The sequence below is a fragment of the Lissotriton vulgaris genome, chromosome 6, assembly GCF_964263255.1.
Source record: "Lissotriton vulgaris chromosome 6, aLisVul1.2, whole genome shotgun sequence".
Taxonomy (NCBI): Eukaryota; Metazoa; Chordata; class Amphibia; order Caudata; family Salamandridae; genus Lissotriton; species Lissotriton vulgaris.
Window position 1 is genome coordinate 147,034,881 of NC_141694.1, and position 14,265 is coordinate 147,049,145.

Here is a 14,265-nt window from a genome sequence, read left to right on the forward strand (position 1 = left end):
GTTAAGGCAGCCCTGGGGCCCACCTGTCGGGGGCACCCAGGGGCCCGGGGTCGCACCTGCCTCTCAGCCCCTTGCCGATGGTCGTTTTTCTCTGAGTTTTCTCAGGCAGACCTCCGTGAGGTCCGGCCATGCTGAGAGGGGGAAGCCAGCCCCAGGGCCTGCCCGCCGGGGCCCCCGGGGGCCCGGGGATGCTCCTGCCTCTCAGCCCCTTGACGATGGTCGTTTTTCTCTGAGTTTTCTCAGGCAGTCCTCCGTGAGGTCTGGCCATGCTGAGAGGGGGAAGGCAGCCCCGGGGCCCGCCTGCCGGGGCCCCCGGGGGCCCGGGGACGCTCTTGCCTCTCAGCTCCTTGCCGATGGTCGTTTTTCTCCGAGTTTGCTCAGACAGACCTCCGTCAGGTCCGGCCATGCTGAGAGGGGGAAGGCAGTCCTGGGGCCCACCTGCTGGGGCCCCCAGGGGCCCAGGGATGCACCTGCCTCTCGGGCCTCTTGCCGATGGTCTTTTTTTCTCGGAGTCTGCGTGCCCCGGCAGCAGGCATGCAGGGGATACTAAGCCAGTGTACCCCCCGTTAGGATGGCGAAAGGGGGCGCTGTCTTTTCAAAAAACCTCCTCCTTACTGACTTACCGGACTTGACAAACTGGCTACGCTTTCCAACTCCCAGGTCCGTGAGGACAGCATGCAATTTAGTGGCTGTACTCCGGAGCCAGTGTTGATGTTGGAAGCAAAATACGCTGATGGGCAGCACAATTAATAACCCAGAAGGGGCCACCGTAAGGTGGTACAAAATAGCCAAATGCCTCGTCATCTAATTAGTGACGCGCATGAATGGATGAACAAGATTCCCACTGTCCCTACCTACTATCTAGCGAAACCACAGCCAAGGGAACGGGCTTGACAGAATCAGCGGGGAAAGAGAACTTGTCGAGCTTGACTCTAGTCTGGCACTGTGAAGAGACATGAGAGGTGTAGGATAAGTGGGAGGCTCTCGGGCCGCCGGTGAAATACCATTACTCTTATTGTTTTTCACTTACCCGGTGAGGGGGGGGGCGAGACCCGTGGGGCTCCCCTTCTGGCTCCAAGCGCCCGGCGCCCGCCAGGCGTGACCCGCTCCGGGGACAGTGACAGATGGGGAGTTTGACTGGGGCGGTACACCTGTCAACCGATAACGCAGGTGTCCTAAGGCGAGCTCAGGGAGGACAGAAACCTCCCGTGGAGCAGAAGGGCAAAAGCTCGCTTGATCTCGAGTTTCAGTATGAATACAGACCGTGAAAGCGGGGCCTCACGATCCTTCTGACTTTTTGGGTTTCACGCAGGAGGTGTCAGAAAAGTTACCACAGGGATAACTGGCTTGTGCCGGCCAAGCGTTCATAGCGACGTCACTTTTTGATCCTTCGATGTCGGCTCTTCCTATCATTGTGAAGCAGAATTCACCAAGCGTTGGATTGTTCACCCACTAATAGGGAACGTGAGCTGGGTTTAGACCGTCGTGAGACACGTTAGTTTTACCCTACTGATGATGTGTTGTTGCAATAGTAATCCTGCTCAGTACGAGAGGAACCGCAGGTTCAGACATTTGGTGTATATGCTTGGCTGAGGAGCCAATGGGGCGAAGCTACCATCTGTGGGATTATGACCGAACGCCTCTAAGTCAGAATCCCCCCTAAACCGTAACGATACCGCAGTGCCGTGGAGCCTCGGTTGGCCTGGGATAGCCGGCCTCTCTCGGGGGGCCGGTGCGTAGAGCCGCTTGCTTGGGGACCGGAGCGCGGACGGAAGGGGGCCGCCTCCATCGCCCTTAGTGCACCGCATGTTCGTGGGACACCCGGTGCTAAATCATTCGTAGACGACCTGATTCTGGGTCAGGGTTTCGTAAGTAGCAGAGCAGCTACCTCGCTGCGATCTATTGAAAGTCATCCTCTGAGCCAAGCTTTTGTCTCTCCATGCGTGGGTGCCCACGGACGCCTCCCTCCACCACACCCAGGGGTGGGTCCCTCTGCCGCCGGGCCGGCGGGATGGACGCGGAGGGGGAAACACGGGTCCGTGGGAGGCTGCCTTCACCACGTGCCCTTCGGCACGGGGGCCTCCCCCTCCTTTCCCTGCCCCACCGGGGTGCGGGGATGGGGGCCACCATCCCTTGCGTGTCCGCAGGGTGACCAAATGGCCCGCTGCTCCCGGGCAGGGAGGTGAGCAGCAGCCACCCGGGGGAAGGAAGCTCCAGAGCGTCTGCCTTGGTGCGCCTGGCCACCCTCGCTGGACTGCAAGGGTGACTGGGTACGTCAGCCTCCCAGGCCATCTGGGCTCTGGGTCGTCATGGGCCATCTGGTCGCCTGCTGTGCGACCAGATGGCCCTGCGGGCTGGGTGACCAGATGGCCCTGCGGGCTGGGTGACCAGATGGCCCGGGGGGCTGGGTGACCAGATGGCCCTGCGGGCTGGGTGGCCAGATGGCCCTGCGGGCTGGCAGCCAGGCTAACTCCAACTTTTGTCCCTCCCCAGAGTTCTGTAAGCCCCCACTACGTGGGGGCTTAATAGTCGAGAAAAATGGGCTCCCCGGGCAGGCAGTCGGGGAGTGGACGTGGCCCGGGCTTAACCCTAACTTGGGTCCGGCCAAGGGTCCATGCGCTGGGGACGGGGCTTCCAGGGAGGCTCTCCTCGGCCTGGCTAGGGTTCGGAAGGTGGGACCGGGCCCGGGGCTTGAGCTCCGTCCGTCCGGCCCCGGGGTGCGTGAGCCCCCCCATCCTGCAACCCAACAGAGGGTCCGGGCGCTGGGGACGGGGCTCCACTGGGGCCCGGGGAGGCTCTCCCTGGCCTGGCTAGGGTTCGGTAGCTGGGACCGGTCCCGGGGCTTGAGCTCCGTCCGTCCGGCCCTGGGGTGCGTGAGCCCCCCGTCCTGCAAGCCGTCAGAGGGTCCGGGCGCTGGGGACGGGGCTCCACCGGGGCCCGGGGAGGCTCTCCCCAGCCTGGCTAGGGTTCGGTAGCTGGGACCGGGCCCGGGGCTTGAGCTCCGTCCGTCCGGCCCCGGGGTGCGTGAGCCCCCCGTCCTGCAAGCCGTCAGAGGGTCCGGGCACTGGGGACGGGGCTCCACCGGGGCCCGGGCAGGCTCTCCCCGGCCTGGCTAGGGTTCGGAAGGTGGGACCGGGCCCGGGGCTTGAGCTCCGTCCGTCCGGCCCCGGGATGCGTGAGCCCCCGGTCCTGCAAGCCGTCAGAGGGTCCGGGCGGTGGGGAAGGGGCTCCACTGGGGCCCGGGGAGGCTCTCCCCGGCCTGGCTAGCGTTCGGTAGCTGGAACCGGGCCCGGGGCTTGAGCTCCGTCCGGCCGGGCCTGGGGTGCGTGAGCCCCCGTCCTGCAAGCCGTCAGAGGGTGCGGGCGCTGGGGACGGGGCTCCACCGGGGCCCGGGGAGGCTCTCCCCGGCCTGGCTAAGGTTACGGAAGCTTGGACCGGGCCCGGGGAGCAGGTGTGGCTGGCTTCATCCACTACGCTGTCAGAGCGTAGTTTTCTGCCCACCCCTACTATCAACATAGGAAAAGACAATACTAGGAACCTCACCTTGAACCACTTCACTCATTCTAGCAGTTTACACCCGTCCTTGGTGATAATCCTCCTACACATCCTCTTAGTAGGAAAGAAAAGAAAAATTAAAGAAACAGGCAAAAACATACAGGAAGAGGACAACAACACTTTGATCAACTGCTGTTAAGCAGATCTATCCAATCTTTGAGATTAAAATTGCTCTAAAAGATGTAATCTTGCCTCTTTCATGACCCGCTCATCAGCTAGTGCCCAAATTGGAGAATGCCTGCCATTAACCGAGCCAGAATACACCAAGGCCAAGTAACTTGTCTCCAAAAATAAAGAAAAATCTTAAGGGGGCCAATATTAGCTCAAATACTGGATAGTATGAGTCCAGTTACGGCTACTATTCATGATAACACATCAACAATCACCAAAATGTTGCATAAGGAGGCCACGCAGCTAACCTGGAAAACCAATGACTACCAAAACTGGTCTTTAATCATGAAAGTTTTCTGTCAAAATGGGGAATTACAATGAGTAAAAAGGTCAAAGAAAATATAATTTGATACTAGCTCCCAATATATAATAAGCCCAAAAAGTACTTCGTAGTAACCTAAAGGATAAATCAGATGTGCCTGACCTCAAGTTACATGCACCCAAAGCAATTCACATCATGATCACTGAGGGCAAATAGCACACTGCGATATTCTCACAATCCCCCCGAAGCCCCGGGAGAATGACTGGAGCTGGCTCCCTCATATATTGGGGGAATGGCCCATGTCGGTGCTCCTAGCCTTGTTACAGGATCTTAGTAAGATAGCGGTGAGGTACCACCAAAGTGGTTTAAGATTTTAACCTGAGAATGCAGCTGAGCTTAAAAAGGCTCTTTGGGATCAGAACACCTCAACATTATTCTTACATTCTTATATCATTTGTCTCTAGGAAACGTGGAGCGAATACCCTATCCCTATTTATTTTCTTCAAGTATTTGCAACACCGGCAGTCTCACGTAGGTGGTTTGGCAGACCATCAGGAGGTCTGTCAACATCTCTCAACCGCTATAAAATCAAACAGGAGACTACTAAACTCGACATGCCCATTCTTTCAAGCTATTGTGATAGAAAACTTAGCTGTCTCTAACTTAATATGTAGGATACTATTGATAAATGTCTACCTCAATATACATCACATTGATCAAAAGGCAGCGGTAAAACTCTTTTTGGAAGAATTAGAATTAGTAGCTTGTGCTTTTTTAAAACTTCAACCTGATAATAGAAGGCGATTATAATCTCACACTACTGGAAATTGATAGCTCTGCGCCACACACAAACATATAAAACATCTCCAGAACAAATCGAAGTAAGCAAGAACCTTTGGGAAAAGAAATTGCTGATCACAATACAAGATTGTCATTGGTCCCCTTGGAAGCTTTGCAGTAAATTCCCTGCCGCCAGCAGAATGGGTCACCACACACTGGGCGGCAGAGGGTCCATTATAGATTTTAGATACATATCTCAGTTGCTTTTCACCCACTGCCAGGACTTTCCTACAATGACCTAAAGCTATCATAATCTTACATCAGTAACCCTTGATCTTGCAACCTCAAAAGCCACCAACCTATTCTACCTCGGTCATGGTCCAAGGGAAATTAAACCACTCATACTCAAATAGCCCTTCTGACACTAAGGAGCAATTGCTCAGATAGAAAAAATCTCGGGATATTATATTATTGAAAGATAAGCTATCGAGGGCAACATTATCTAGAACCATAATGCCAATTTGGACAGAACTGTTCACACTTTAATTTCATCACTTCATGTTGCTTGGAATTGCAAGCGCCCAATCCATCAGAATCTCAAAAATAAAAAGAAATAGAACACTCGAGAACTTATGATGCATAAAGCAAAGCTTAAGGGTATTAAAAAAGCATAAGGAAGGAGACCCTTTGTCCCCTCACTTATAGAGAAAGTGCAGATATTTAGCAGTAAAGATCAGAGTCGTTTTCGAAGATTCATCTATGACATTGGATGGTTCAAGCATCATTTGAAAACGAAATTACTTTGGAGAATTTAAACTTACAACTATATCAAGACGATCAACACCCCGTCGAGAGGGTTGTTCCACTTCAAAGTAATGGAAAGAATATGAAAGAATCCAATTATAACATCTTTGACTCAAAAAGTTATTAATGTTGTAAATTGACAAAGGTCTAGTAGGGCCCTGGGAGTAAACGGCATACCATCTTCAGTGTTTACATTCGAGAAAAATATTAGAAATCATGGCTGACCCTGTTGTTCAGGGCCTTTTTCCTAGAACCAGGGCTTTAAGTGGGCTGGGTCTCATTGGTGCTGACCACCGACCGTTTTTTAAAGGGGGGCTTCGAAACGGGTCTCTATCGGCCTCTGTTTTGTGCCCTGGCCCAGACTGCAGTGACAGCAGGCACATCGATGTGCACGTGCTCATACTGCTCACTTCTCACTAGTGGAGAAGTTACGGCATGACGTCATGCCAGGTGAGCGTTGGAGGGAAAGGGAAATGCTTTAAAGAGAGTCAATTTCTCTTTGGATTTCCCTTCACTTTTTGAAACTAAGGAGCAGCAATATTGTCGTGGTGTCACCAGGGCTGTAAGTGGAATCTTTTTCAATATTATATACAAGCCATAGTTGCTGCTTATTTATCTTATGCAAGTAACAAACATTGACAAAGCAAATAGTCCTGACTTGTTGAGTTATGATGTTACTTGTTGTATCATATATCTAGATGCAATGACAGAAACAGCAAAATACAAGTCGGGCGGCACACTATTCTAAGCACAGATTTTTAGCTTACGTGTTTTTAAGCCACACACTTAATTAAAACGGCCATGCCCCTTTAAGAGACCCCCCCCCCAGGTTTTTCATCCCACTTAAAGCACCGCCTAGAACATCTTTGCCCGCGCAAGCAGCCCTGCCACCTCTCGGAGAAGGACAGTCCATCCCTTTTTAACCTTTATGTGCAGCCCCTCTCGGCTGTGGCTAGAGAGTGGGACCTCACGCTGGTGTCGTACGCTGACGACACTCAGCTGGTTATTACCCTCCCTGAGGGTCCCTCAATCTCTGCCACGAGATTTAGGGATGGACTGGCTGCAGTTGCCCATTGGATGACGGGCAACTGCTTACAGCTGAATGCAGGGAAAACGGAGGTGCTGCTCCTCGGAAGGAGCCCCAGTTGTTGGAGCGACCACTGGTGGCCTTCCTTGCTGGGCCCCATCCCTCCACCTAAAGCTCTGGTAAAAAACCTGGGTGTTTGGTTGGAGTCCTCGTTGAGCTACCAAACCCACACTAAGAGAGTGGCTGATACCTGTGTGGGCCTGCTGAGAAGCCTCAACCCTATACTTGGCTTCTTCGATCCCAAAACATGCCAGCTTATAGTCCAATCTATTATCCTCTCTCGGTTGGACTACGCCAGCGTCCTACTTTTAGGCGCTAACAAAGCAGAGATAACAAGGCAACAACGGATACAGAATTCAGCGGCTAGGGCTATAGTGGGTCTTCCCAGAAGATGCTCTGTTAGAGCCACCATACAAAGACTTCACTGGCTCCCGGTTGAATCCAGAACCCAATTCAAGTCCCTCACCACTGCTTTTAAAATCCTCAAAACAGATGGCCCCGAACTCCTCCGTCCGCTTTTAGTACCCTACACCCCTCAACGCAATCTACGCTCCCTAGGTCAACATCTGGTAGTGGTTCCTCGTACAAAACTCTGCCGTGTCGGGGGTCGCTCCTTCAGAGTCTTGGGAGCGAAACTCTGGAAGTCTCTACCTCCGAACATTCGCCGCCTGGACAATCTGTCCGCTTTCCGGAAGGCAATTAAAACCCATCTATTCCCACTGTCTTAAGCCATCTGCCTCCTCCCCCCTCCCTCTCAGTAGGTTATGGCGTGGTTTCTCAGCACCGGGACGCCTCGTTGCTGGGGCAGCTGTCGCGCTCTAACAAACTCGTAACATAACATAACATTCTAGCCCTCCTCCTTACCTACAATTCTTCCCCAATAAACCCTAGTCTACTAGACGTGAATGACGAACATGCTATCCTCACGGTTGCAATCAACCATAACAGATAAGCTACCCTCCGCAACAGAAGTGTGGTTGATAGCAACCTCACAACACTTTCTCTGACCCCCCTCTGTCTGGCCTCCGAATTAACTGCCGCTCAGCATGCCGCTGATATCGCCGATCTCATCCTGAACCAAAAACTTGACTTAGCAATCCTGACCTAATCGTGGCTTAATGAATCCTCATCTCCCTGCCTAGTCCTCTTAGTCCCTCCCAACTGTAACATCGAAAGACTGGACAGACAATCTAAAAAAAAGGGGGAGGCATTGCCTGCATCTACCGCTCTAACCTCCACGTCAGTGAACTTCTGGCAGATTCCACAGACTCCTGCGAATACCTTGCACTTTCAATATGCAGCAACACCACCCAACTGCGTAGTCTGCACATCTTTTATCACCCCCCAGGCAAGCTTTTCAAAATGGTCAAACACCAATCTAACAAACTGGCTAAAACCTCTAAAGGAACCCCTAAATCCCTAATATCATGCGAGGAATTCTCCTCCTTCTCTGACAAAATCACTGCCCTAGGAAACAAACTTAGATCTGCCACTTAATCCCAACCCCTTCCAGATCTGCCTCCTCTCTCCGCGCTGCCCCCCCAGACATCACCCAAAAACCAAGCGCACTGGTCTAACTTCAAAGTTTATGACGAACATTCCGTCTCGAAAATTCTATCCTCCTTAAACCCGAACAACCACTTTAATGACCCACTCCCCTCTAACTGCTTAGCCGCCACCTCTCAATCTATCATTCCTAGTTGGACTGCAATAATCAACGCCTCCCTTCTACAGGGGTTGATACCTGACTCTCTGAAAGCCGGCCAAGTCCTCCCATCTCAAAAAAACCTATGCTGGATCCTCTGACAACTTTAGACCTATATCTAATATCCCACTCCTAGCTAAAGTTTTGGAGAAATGTGTGCAACAGCAGTTGAGCCAACACATCGCCAACTTCCACCTACTAGACGACTTCCAATCCGATTCAGGCCTGGGAACAGAACTGAAAACACCCTTCTCCACATCGTGGGTGATGCCCTCCAAGCCCTTGATCAAGGCAATACGTGTCTCTTAATCCTCCTCCTAGATTTATCCTCGGCTTTCGATACAGTCAACCACGAAAAACTACTTGAACGCCTCAAACTCAGGATGGCACTGGATGGCCCTGTTCTTGAATGGTTTAGGTCTTCCTCCAGAACAGCTCACAGAGATTCCTAATCAACGGTAACTTGTCCGCTCCCTCTCTGATCACCCTCTTCAACTTTTACCTCGAACCACTAGCCGAAGTACTACGCACTGCAAATATCTCCTAACTCATGTATGCCAACAACACCCAGATCTACATCAACATCTCTTCTCCTGAGGAGATTCTTTCCCTGCATGAGGCCTTGAAATTGACTTTCCAATGGCTCACCTCTAACCAGCTCAAACTCAACGCAAAAAAAACAGAATTTCACCTAATCTCCCCACCCAAAACCTGTGGAAATGTACCTTTTAATGAGCACACCGGTGCAGGGATCACCCTTCTCTGTCCACGGGTCCGTAGACCAACAAAATAGAGATTGGCACTGAAGCTGGAATTCAAATAACAAGTTTATTAATCACTCATGAGTGGGACCACGTCCATACAACACCATCAAGTGTTGCAGGAGGTAGTCCATTTAGTACACAGACCATGGGGCTTTTATACACACTTTGATGCAGTGTAAGCATGTAGATACAAATAGAAGGTACAGGCCTACATAGAAATAGTTACCGACAAACACGGGCAGATGAGTGATCACTTAGTAAGCAAAGTGGGAGGGGGAACAGAGCTGTTTACAACAGTCGAAAATAGTTGACAGTTATGTCTTTAACCAGGTGCATTTTAGCAGCTAAAGACCTTTTCTCAGCACGTACATTGCTTTGGCTCAGTACAGAAGGAGTCAGACATTTGTAGAGCGTGCTACTTATCCACGAGGGTCTCAAGGCGCTCGGGGGGGGGGACAGCTACTGGGCGAACAGCCAGGTCTTGAGTAGTCTCCTGAAGGTCAGCAGGTCCTGGGTCAGATGCAGGTGGGCGGGGAGGGTGTTCCATGTCTTGGCGGCGAGGTGGGAGGAGGATCTTCCACCGGTGGTCGTTCGGCGGATGCTGGAGATGGTGGCGAGGGCGAGGTCGGCGGAGCGAAGCTGGCGGTTCGGGGTGTAGAAGAACAGTCGTTCGTTGAGGTATGCTGGTCCGGCGTTGTGGAGTGCTTTGTGAGCTTGGGTGAGGAGCTTGAAGGTGATCCTCTTGTTGACTGGTGAGCCAATCTAGATCTATCAGGTGGGTGGTGATGTGGCTGAGGAGAGGGAGTCCGAGGATGAGGCGTGCAGAGGCATTTTGTATGCGTTGGAGTCTCTTCTGGAGTGTGGCTTTGGTTCCCATGTAGAGGGCGTTGCTATAGTCCAGTCTGCTACTGACGAGTGCTTGGGTGACCGTTCTTCTAGTTTCGGTGGGGATCCATCTGTAGATTTTGCGGACCATGCAGAGGGTGTTGAAGCAGGAGGAGGAAAAGATGTTGACTTGCCGGGTCATAGAGAGCATTGAGTCCAGGATGAACCCCAGGTTGCATGCGTTGTTGGTGAGTGTCGGGCAGCTCCCAGCGTGGCCGGCCACCAGGAGTTGTCCCATGCGGAGGGGGTGGAGCCGAGGATGAGGACCTCTGTCATGTCTGAGTTCAGTTTCAGCCGGATGGTCTTCATCCAGTCTGCGACGGCCTTTGTTCCCTCATGGAGGTTGGATTTGGTGGGGGCAGGGTCCTTGGAGAGGGAGAGGATCAGCTGGGTGCTGTCGGCGTACGAGACGATGTTGAGGTGGTGTACTCGCCAATGTTGGCAAGCGGTGCCATGTAGATGTTGAAAAGGGTCAGGCTGAGCGATGATACTAGGTGTACGCCGCAGGTGATATTGGTGGCTTTAGATCGGAAAGGGGGGGAGGCGGACTCTCTGGGTTCTTCCAGTGAGGAAGGAGGTAATCCATTCCAGGGTTTTGCCTCGGATCCCTCTGTCGTGGAGGCGTGTGCACAAGCTGTAGTGGCAGACAGTGTTGATGGTGGCCGAGAGGTTCAGGAGGATGAGGGCAGCTGTTTTGCCTTCTCCAGTATGGTCCTGATGTCAGTGATGGCAATGAGGGCGGTTTCTGTGCTGTGATTGCTGCGGAATCCTGATTGGGAGGAGTCCAGGACGTAGTACTACCCCAGGAAGTGGGTCAGCTGTCTGTGGGTGGTCTTCTCAATGACTTTCGCCAGGAACGGGAGCAAAGAGATGAGTCGGAAGTTCTTGAGTTCCTTTGGGTCCGTCTTGGTTTTCTTGAGTAAGGCATTGATCTCGCCGTGTTTCCAGCTTTCTGGGAAGGAGGCGGTCTCGAAGGAGCTTTTGATGAACTTTTGGAGTTGAGGTGCGATGATGATGCTTGCCTTGTTGAAGATATGGTGGGGGCAGAGGTCGGAAGGTGATCCGGAGTGGATGGTGTTCACGAATTTGATGGTGTCTTCATCGTTGACGTTGTTCCAGGAGAGCAGAAGTTTGGTGGATGTCGAGTCGGGGGCGTAGGCGTCTGTCGTTGGCGTCAGGGTGTCGAAGCTGTTGTAGATGTCTGCGATCTTGCGGTGGAAGAAAGTTGCCAGGGAGTCGCAGATTTCTTGTGACGGCGGTACGTCATTTCACGATGTTGAAGAGCTCTTTGCTGTTGTGTGCGTTGTTGTCGATGCGTTCCTTGAAGGAGGTTCTTTTGGCGCAGCGGATGAGTTGGTGGTGATTGTGTCTGGCGTTCATGAGGGCAACTTGGTTGTCTGGGGTCTGGTCATTGCGCCACAGCATCTCTATTCTTCTGCAGGAAAGCTTGGAGTTCTGGAGGTCGACTTTGAACCAGATGGCTCTCGTGTCGGTGCGTCTGTCGGAGGGTTTCCTGATTGGGGCGAGGGTGTAGGCGCAGTCGTTGATCCATTGTCTGAAGAGTGGGCTACTGCATCGGTCTCAGGGGGCTCGGGTGGAGGATCTCAGCCGAGTGTGGTGATGAGCTGGTCTTCTGTGACTTTTTTCCAGTTGTGGTGTGGGATATGTAGCGCTGGTTGTGTGTGGTGTGTTAACTAAAGCTGATGACACAAGCAGAATAGAAGAGCAAGCAACAGTGAAGACAGAAGAATTACATAGCTAACAAAATAGATGCCACAAACAAGATGGCTTCAGCTTATGCTAATGGAAATTGTTTCAGATTGCCACAGACGACCCTTTTAGCATATGCTGAAGACATTTTCTTATGCTATCGAAGGAATACGAAAAATATCATGGACATCGATCTGAATCATTTCATTAATTTCTTGATCACTTGCTAGTCGGGCATTTACATTCTTAACATTCTGTTTAGTCGGTATACATGAGGTACAAGTAGAAACAAAGCATTGGGCCTCATTGAATACATCGACGACAATTGAAAAGAATAGCAAGGAATATACATTGGGCTAACAATAGTTTCCAGCCCCATACAGTAAACATGTTCCATAGCCATCCAGTCAAAGTCCATGTTCCTGAATCCTGATGGATTTCAGTGGCTATTTAATGCATCTTGGAAATTGTATCAAAATCAGAAGGAGCGTCGTCAGGAATGTATACACAGCAGCTGCTCCCCGATGATGCGACATGCTCCACCACGGTCAGTCAAGATGACGTCAAGGACCATTATAATTTGGAGTGCCACAATTCTCACAATTTATAGTTCTTCTGTGTTATTTTCAAGTGCCATTGCTGTCTCATTGGTTACAGCCTCTACAACACATGTTAAGTGTCTGATCTTTCTACTGTTTAAAGCCGCACCAACAAAGAAGAATAGTCCAAAATTAAAGTCAAGATACTGCTGTAGAGGAGAGGTGTGGCTCACTGGTTAGAGGCGGCAGACCTGTAAGCAGAGAACGGCCCGGGACCAGGGTTCAATTCCCGATGCGGCAGGGTCGTGGACCAGGGGTCAACGGACTCGATAATTCTCGCCTCAGTGCCTACTCTAACCAGGGAACACACTCAGTAACTCTGGGCATTAAGCTTGCCTCATCTCTACAACGGCCCCCCCACAGAAGCCGGGGATGCCTGGTTTCACCCTGGAGATACCCAGAAAGGGACCATCTCACAGGGAAAACCAGGACGGGTTCCCCAGCGGTCTACAGTGCCAGTACACTCGGGTAGAGTAACAGTGTGCTTTACAAGAATCCCACATTTACATTTACATAGTGCAGTGTCAGTTTGATCCACCTCTTCATTATTTATTGTTCTTTTGATTCTGCTCTTAGAAATGTCATTATACAATTTATAGTCTTTATGGTAGGATGCAGGTGCCAAAAACACAGATGGAAGCAAAAAGGACACGTAGCCACAAATTGAAAAATCCAAAATAATTTTAACACAAAACCTAGCACCTATAGCCAAAAGGCATAGGAATAGTTACACTAGAGCCGTATCGCCTGCAATAGAGCTGTTTAAGTACAAAGCTCAATCCGCCACACTCTATGGAGCGGAATTGTGGGGCCATGTTGCCAAACATGCTTTTTCAGTACATGAAAATAGTTTTTTTAGACAACTACTAGCAGTACCACGTTGCACTCCCTTAACCCCTTTCTTTCTGGACTTGAACATACACCGTTCCGATGACCATGCTATTCTACGTCCATTGTTATATTGGATTCGTCTGTGGTCAACGGACGAATTAGTAGACTACAGAGAAGCATTAAAAGAAATTATGGAAATAAGGAACACGACTCGGTTGGTATGGCTGACCCATATTGAAAATTGGTTCCTTAAGTTGAGATTATACCATTACTGGACAGACCCCGGTTCTCTGACCCTATCTTGTAAAAAACTATTGCGGGAAAGGTTCTGGGAATCTGTCCTAAATTCCACAATACACACAATCCAAAAATTGAAGCGCTTACTCTCAAGTTCTTTGATGTGAAAGTAGAAAGTAAATTTGAATGTTTCATGGACAAAATTTTGCCAACCACAGCAAAATCATTGTATCTAAAGTTTCGTTATGGCATTCTTCAAATTAAAGCCATCACATCAAAATGGGCATGCAATAAGGGTTCTACAGGGAATGTCTTGTTAGAAACTTGCAAATTTTGTGATATTGGCACAAGGGAGGATGAGGCTCATGTTCTATTCTTATGCCTGGCATATCATCATATCAGGAAGAAGTGGCTAAAGCCTATTTGCTGCCTTTTAGGCTTCAGACATATCAAGGGAGCAGAAAGAGTGGTTAAAGGTGATACAACACAGACCATCGTATTCAGTTTAAGTCGTTTTCTCCTTGCTGTGGCAATAGCACGAAGAAGACGAGGTCTGAAATTTTAATTGTAATAGCCTGTCCAGTTAGGACACGATATTAGTCACTAAAATAATATTGATGAAAAGAGGCTATGTGTCGAGTGGCGGGCACAATATCGAAGAATTATTTATATATTCTAGTTCGCCATATGTAATGGATGTAATACCCTCTAAGTTGTACATGATTTTATTGTTTTTATAATGCTAGTGATATTAATTAAAAATAGCTCCTGGTATTTATTACTATTACTATTTATTACTATTTATTGTTCCAAATTTTTAATATTGCATTCTTGCTTGCACTGCACAAACCAAGACGGACCAACTGTAATAGTGC

At 50.4% G+C, this 14,265-nt stretch overlaps 1 pseudogene; it reads left to right on the plus strand.

Moving 5' to 3' along the window:
• Positions 1-894: 894 nt before the first annotated feature.
• On the plus strand, positions 895-1,931 carry LOC147706932 (28S ribosomal RNA; annotated as a pseudogene).
• The last annotated feature ends 12,334 nt before the right edge of the window (positions 1,932-14,265 follow it).